The sequence below is a fragment of the Poecilia reticulata genome, chromosome 4, assembly GCF_904066995.2.
Source record: "Poecilia reticulata chromosome 4, P_reticulata-male-v2, whole genome shotgun sequence".
NCBI classification, from domain to species: domain Eukaryota; kingdom Metazoa; phylum Chordata; class Actinopteri; order Cyprinodontiformes; family Poeciliidae; genus Poecilia; species Poecilia reticulata.
The window spans coordinates 26,545,928-26,553,255 of record NC_088833.1 but is presented as its reverse complement, the minus strand read 5'-3'; positions in this window follow the sequence as shown (position 1 = coordinate 26,553,255).

Below are 7,328 nucleotides of genomic sequence, written 5' to 3'. Positions count from 1 at the left end.
GACGTGTGCCTTATTTGATTTCATTTTAATTAATTGTATTTAACAAGAAACATGTCATATGTCCCCAATTAAATGAATGCTATTTTATTTTTAATTTTATTTTACAAGAACTTCATCCATGTTCCACGTTTCTGGAATATTTTTACTTTTACTGAGTTTTATTTTGGGGAAAAATAAAACACGAGAACGTAAAACTAGAATATTTAAATCTGAACTAAGAAGAGAGAAGAGTGTACCTGTTCTTACAGCTTCAGCTGGTTCCAATCCACCAGAGAACCTAAAAAACTAGTGAAAGACGAATATTCAGTGATTAATTACAGGATGTTTACATTAAACCTGGACGTTTGAGGATCTCCTGTAAAGCAGCAGCTCTCATCATTTTCTTTACTCGGACTAGCGACAGGTGTGGCGTTCAGGAAAACTCCGACATCCCGGTTGAAATCTGTTCCTCATTAGAGGACAAGAGACGGGTACGTAAAACAGAAGCATGTTACTATTCCTACACACCTCTTCCAGACCAGTTCTTGATCCCATCATCCGTCCATGTGGACGTAATCATCACTTTATGGACAGATTGAAAAATTATTTATTTACCTTCTTATCTGAAGTCAAGCCCCCCTTTTTTGTTAATGATTACAGTTTTTTCCAGATTTCTTTTTAGCACAGATATTATGCTATTACTTTCTGAATGTCTCGTTTTCCATGGAGGGACTGCTAATGTATCAGACACCTGCACTGTGGTTTAAAAATAACATTCAGATTGGATTTATTGTGGGAGGTTTCTGATCCTAGTAATATTATTATAGAAGCCTAGTAATATTTGAATCCGTGTCTCATAACACGTTGTACCTAAACCAGCTTCGTTTTTGCCACTTTAATTTTGCTCCTATATTTGACCTTGTTCTTTTGTTCCTTTAGGTTTTTGTTTTGTTTTGTTTTGTTTTGCTTGGCACACATAAGGCTGAAAAGTGTAATGAATAAAATTTCCATAGAATCTAAGTGAGGCCTTTGGGGAAACCCGTTCAGAAAGTTGATGCTAGCTGTTTTTTTTTTATTGTTGTTTTTCCATGGATGTGGGATGACCTGCAGTTGTAATTGCAATAAAACTGATACTAGTGAGTTTGGACTCAAGGGAGCTGAACAGTTGCCACATTTTAAGATTATAATTTGCAAAAAAAAAAAAAAAGAAAAGAAAAAAAGAAAAGAAAAGAATACGGAAGAAAAGAAGGGAAACTGAAAAATAGCACAATGTTTATAGCAGAGTTATAAACAGAGTTATAAAAATGCTGTATATATCAAATACGACTTAAAAGAAATTTGACGTTGCAGTTTAAGGCCTTGAAATTGGTTCTCCGCCTCTTTAAGAAACTCCTGCTCTTTCTGAATCAAGAAGTCCTCACAACATGGCTCCTCTATTAACCCTTTATTAACGTTTTTACCTGCGTTGCTCTGAGCAGTAGCTCCTATAATGAGCTTAGCAGATGCTCAGTCCCACCAGGTGGTTTGCTAATGGCTGCTGGCTAGTCTGAAGGAATGGAGTGGGGAGAGTTGTGTGGAGGGTTGCTCTGTGGGGTGGAAGCTCAGAAGCTTTAGCTCCAGGGAGGAGCTTTGACTCAAAGACGTGGCTGGATCCAACCGGGCGTTTTGCGCAGCTGAATGGTTGCCACAGGAAATTAAAGGATTTCTCAAACATGCATGAAAGAATCAAAGCAACACTCCAGCATCCGTTTTTGGTGAGGGGACAACATTATAACCTGATATAAAGCTCAAAAAGCTAAATTTTGCATCATTCCGCCCCTTTTACAACTTGCGAAAAGGTTCAAAGGGAAGAATTTTCCCGGCAAGTGCTCCGTATATCATTTAATTGCCATCTCATTATATCACTCCTCCAGAGAGACCGTTTCAAAAGAAGATTGTCCAACCTCAGCTGGACTTTGGAAACATCTGGGAAGAATACTCACTGCTGATAGTGATGTGATAAAAGGCAATTCAAATGAAAATACACCCCAGAATAGACAGGCTGCTATCTAATAACTGTTAAGAGATTATTGTCTCTCTGTATTAATTAGCTGCCTGAAGACGGGTTTGTTTCTGGAAACATTCCTTTCTGAGGAACTCTTTTGATCCCAAAGTGTTCCTCAGAGCTCTTTGGGATCAAAAGAGTCCCGAGGTCCGTCTCTGACCCCCTACACACAGGAAGAAGTTAACACGTTTGCTCTCTAATGTTGCACAGGGCGAGCGAGCGAGTCAGTAATCTGGTTTCAGTCGGGAATGTTATCAGGTGTTCTGCGGCTCAGCCAAATAAGACATTTTCTTCGCAAAATGATACAACGTCAACTCCCAGCCTGACTCGAGGTCAGAACAGCACTTTCCACAAATCTGTCATCAGCTAAAATGAAGAATAAAATGTTCTGTGTTTGTGTGCTGTGCCCACACAGACTGCATCAGGGGATTTTTCTGCTACATCAGACAACTCAGGTCATCAGTTAGAGAGTAACTTCTGCTCCTCAGGGAGAGGGAGCCAGTCGGTCCCCAGGGAGGAGAGGTCACACTGGTGCTGCTGGACTTCTGGGTTACTCAGTCTGAGCTGTCATCACTTAGCGCGAGCGCGAATAAAGGAGGTATTCAGAATGAATCCGCCCTCCCTCGTACTACGTTTATCACTCTGTTGAAGTGAATATGGACTCAATGTGTTGGTCTGTTGATGTCCCAGCAGGGTGCGGAGAGCCTGACTCAGAGGTGGAATAACTCTGCGCCAATAAAATAAGCTTTTTTTAAAAATCAAATTTATATTAAAATGTTCAGAACTTGTCCAATACCATTACGTTAGCTTCGACAGAAAAATTGAGAAACTTGTTTTTTTTTTGTTCAATTATCATACATTTCTTATGCTTCAGGTATTGATAAGTGGATTTACATTGCAAATCTAAAAGCTTTAGTTGAGTTTGGACCACAGAAATAAATCATAAATCTAAATAAATAAATCTAAAATAAATCTGTCTGTCTTTATGAAAACAGCAGCAGATCAAAAACAACTTGCATCGCTACTAGAAGTGTGCGTATTGATCCAAAAATATCAATAATATTGACACCAAGTCGGTATCATTATCAGATCAATACTAGGGTGGTAAAATCGATGCTTTAGTTTTAGATTCCCTCTTGAAATTTTAACTTATTTTCGTAAAGTAGTGTCTCAGGTTGAAACAGATTCTGCTTACTCTCAATACGTTGATAATTTTTTGCACTTTGATTTAGGGAAAAAATGAACGCAAATCATGTTAATGTAGTATTAAATTATACAAATGTTAAATACTGCGGATATGACGCACATTTATATCGTTATTAATTCAAACCCTGAGTATTCAGCTTCACTTTAAGGCCACATCAGCACAAGAATTCAGCACAAAAATAGTTTTTCCTAGAAATGTGTGCTTTTTTTAAAAATATTCGAGGTAAGAGAAGCACTTCTCTCAACATGCAAAAAATAAAAATAAATACAGACAAATGTCCGAGTATCCGGTATATTTACAAACTCTGCTTCTTCTCAATTTATACTTTTACGTTTAGCTTAATACAATCTATGAATACAATTCCGACAGTAAATGCGCAGGGATTGTGGGTAAAATAAGAGACATGACTACTAGAGCTATCACACTCTTTATAACAATCAATAGAATAATCGTTATTGGTATTGCCTCTATCAAACCCGTCTCATAAATGTTGAGGAGCTTCTTTCATTTTTCCAATTTGTACCGGAGAACCTGGAATTAATATGCGTCACATTTGGGATCAATAAAATATTTCAGAATTTAAATTGAATTTGAATTTCTTTATGGTGTGCCACCCATCGGGCCCCCCATCCTACCAAACCTTTCTGGGGCCACCCCTGCTAAGATGAGACATTTCCCTCCAAACCACTGGAACCATTTCCTCTTCAATGTCACACACAAGAAAGACAAAGAGAACAACACAGGAGAACACTCTGACTTGTGGATATCTTTTTATGTAGAAAGATTTCCGCATACTTCAAGTATGAAATCCATCAAAACAGACAACATAAGCAGGGAGTAGTTTGTCGACTTTCCCCCCTCCAAAAGTCACCATTCTGTCATATTACTGTTCATGACAGATTATATTTTTGCATTTTACAGCAGGAAAAAGAGGAGTAGAAATGACGCAACATGACAGTTTTTATGACTCAGCAAGCACTTACTGTGCTTCTCCCCACATGTTGCAACCAATACTATCTCCCTACCAAAAAACAAGAGAGGGGAGGAATCGTGTGCTTATTTGTCACCTGGCTCCCGCGGACCCTCAGATGTCGACAGCAGTTTCACGCTAACCAGCTCGCTGCTGTAAACCTGTCAGCCAGATTAGCAAACGATGCAAAGCGCAGGCTTTTGGTGATACCGCCAGCTCTTCTGAGGGGAGGTGAAGAGCAGCTAACTTTATAATTTAGTGCCAAATTAAAGCTCCGCTGTAGGTTTACAAAAGTACCAGGTTGTGTTGGTGAAAGTCCCGCGTCGGATTTACAACTAAACAAGGACTGCGGGTCCCACATCAGCATGCTGGAGGGATGCTGCTAGCTGATTAGCATATTCTCCAACCTCCAAGCCGCTCTCAGGGTCATGTGCTCCCCGAGTCCTCCTGCCTTTGCTTTATGGCACCTGTTTACATAAAACAACTTTATTTGTCCCATCATGCATTGGTTTATAGGAGCCCACGTAGCTGGTTTATTGTCCATCTGGATGCTCTGACCAACACCGTTAATTACTGATGGAGCGAATTGCTGCCGCCGCGACAGCACAAATTCTCCTGGAGTCAAGAATGTAATAATAATAATAATAATAAGAAAAAAAAATGCAAATGGATACAACCTGTATCTGCTGTAGTTGGAAAGGTTTTCTTTTTTTTTTTACTTGTACAGTAAGTTGACACAGTTTTCTATTTTTAGAATGTCTGATTCCAAAGACAGAAGAAATGGGTTATATGTACACAACTGTTTATTTATTTTTATTGGGAAATAGAAATGTAACTTTTTAAAAAAATTATTTTTACAAATATAGTAAAAATTTACATTCAAACATGATTTAAATTGTTAATATGTTAACAGTTTACATCATGACGCAACAGTGTCATAATAAAACAATGGTTTTATTAGGAAAATTAGTCAGTTTTTTTTTCACAAAAGATTCTGCATTATGTTTAATTAGGATTTACACATTCCACATTTTTTAAAATGAATGTGTAAAAATATATTCAACAGCATTATTCACTTGACACAAAACCTGTTAAAACCTGTTTTCACAGGAACATCTGTGGCAAAAATACCATATTTGTTATTTTAATAATTGAACAATAAAAACATTGTTTTGGTCTTTTCACATAACAACACAACAGTCTTATGGAAACCACACACCAAGAACTGAGTGGTTTTATTTTATTCTTTTATTTCTTGGAACATGTTGCAGGCATCAAACTCCAAACGAGTGAATATTTCCAAAAGTTTTCCACCTGAACGTTAAGCGTCTTGTCTTTGTAGCGACTTCAGCTGAATGTTGTCTGGAAAAGGATTTGCAAATCACTGCGCTCTGTTTTTACACGACGTCCCGAATTCATTGGAATCGGGGTTGTGTCACATGATCTCATTACTTTTGTTTTAATCCGACCGTAAATATTTCATCCAGCAGCTGGCTATGAGACTCATCAGTTGTTGCAGATATAATACTATCTACGGCATTCATTTATTGTTATTTTGATCATAAATCTTAAGGAAAAACATAAAAAAATCCACTGAACTCAGACGCTGTTTTGTAGAATAGTATGTTTTTTACGCTTCAGCTCTCATGAGAATCTAAAAAGGACGATACTTGGTGGTGAATTTGCTTTAAGTAATCAAAAAGTCTATTTCTTTGCCACTTGATATATCTGAAAACAGCTGAATTAGTATTTTTTGTAAGCAAGAGAAAGATATGGGAGCGTGATTTTAGCCAGCTGAGCTGCAGTGTGCAGCAATATTTTAATAAAGTTCATTGCAAAGGTACTCAATGCTTCAGACAGAGAAAAAAAAAACTCTAAAGGACTTTAAACAGCACAAACAGGAACGTTCTATAGGAACAAATCTGTAACTGTTTCCAGCTTACCAAAATGCTACTTTTGCTGTTTATTATCCAAATGTAACAAGTAAATGACGGAAATGTACTCATTTGCTACTAATTTCTTAAGTAAAAAAAGTTTTTTCCCCCAAAAAAAGATTATGAGGAATGTTCCAGTACATGTTTAACAAAATCATAAAACGAGTTGAGATCGTCTCCAAAGCTGAACTAAGTTATCAAATAAAAAAATGTAACTACTGCACGTTTGAGAATTTGAGAAAACGTGAACAAAATATAAATAAAAAATAAAAACAGTGATCTGTAGTGGTTATGGAGTTAAAAGCGCTTTATGATCCCCAGCTGAGCAGTTATGCTGCCAAGTTTTAATGAGCTGATAGCGCGACTGACCTTGAGTGTTAGTTATTCAGTTTATTGCGCGACACGGCTCACTTAAAAGGCCGTGAAACATTTGAAGGGCTGCACATCCAACAAACCATAAATTATATATATTTTTTCATCAGCTGATCCATTTGATTTTTGTTGGTCCCCCCTCCCCCACCCATTTCTCGTCCGCCCAAACGCAGTCAGTCAGAGCCACGCGGTCAAAAGTTTTATTTGTCATTTCGAGGTTTAAAAGTTGACCTGCTGAATGTCACACCGTCACTTAATCCTGACATCAAATAAAGAAAGTCCTCTATGCCGACACGGACTTGTTGAACTTTTCATAATAAAAGCCCCCTATAGCCAACTGTTCCGGTTATTTCTGAGGTGAAACCGGAGAGCATCTGAAATTAAATACACAATACACAGGCGCCGGACCATACTGGCTTTTTGTGTGCGCTAACTGATAAAGTCCTGCTGAATATTTGCACTTGGCATTTTTCCACACTTCTGCACTGAATCGTTGCAGCTGCTTTTTTTTTTTTTTTTTTTTTTTTTTTTTACGTGATCCAGTAGGTTTTATGGTTGAATTCTGCAGATGATAAAAGTCCTTCACAGAAGTCCTGAGTTTAACCCTGATAAGCACAGCGCGCACAGCCTGAGTTCATAACCAGTTGCATTTGTTTTACACACTTATTACAGGCATAAATGATAGCTGTTAACCAATAAAGTGACAAATCAACAATTGTTTAGCATCGGGTTTTGGGAATATGAGTATGAACAATTCCGCGTTTACAATCTTTCATATAGCTCATGTGGAACAGCTAATACACTGTAGCCACTCAGCTGTTG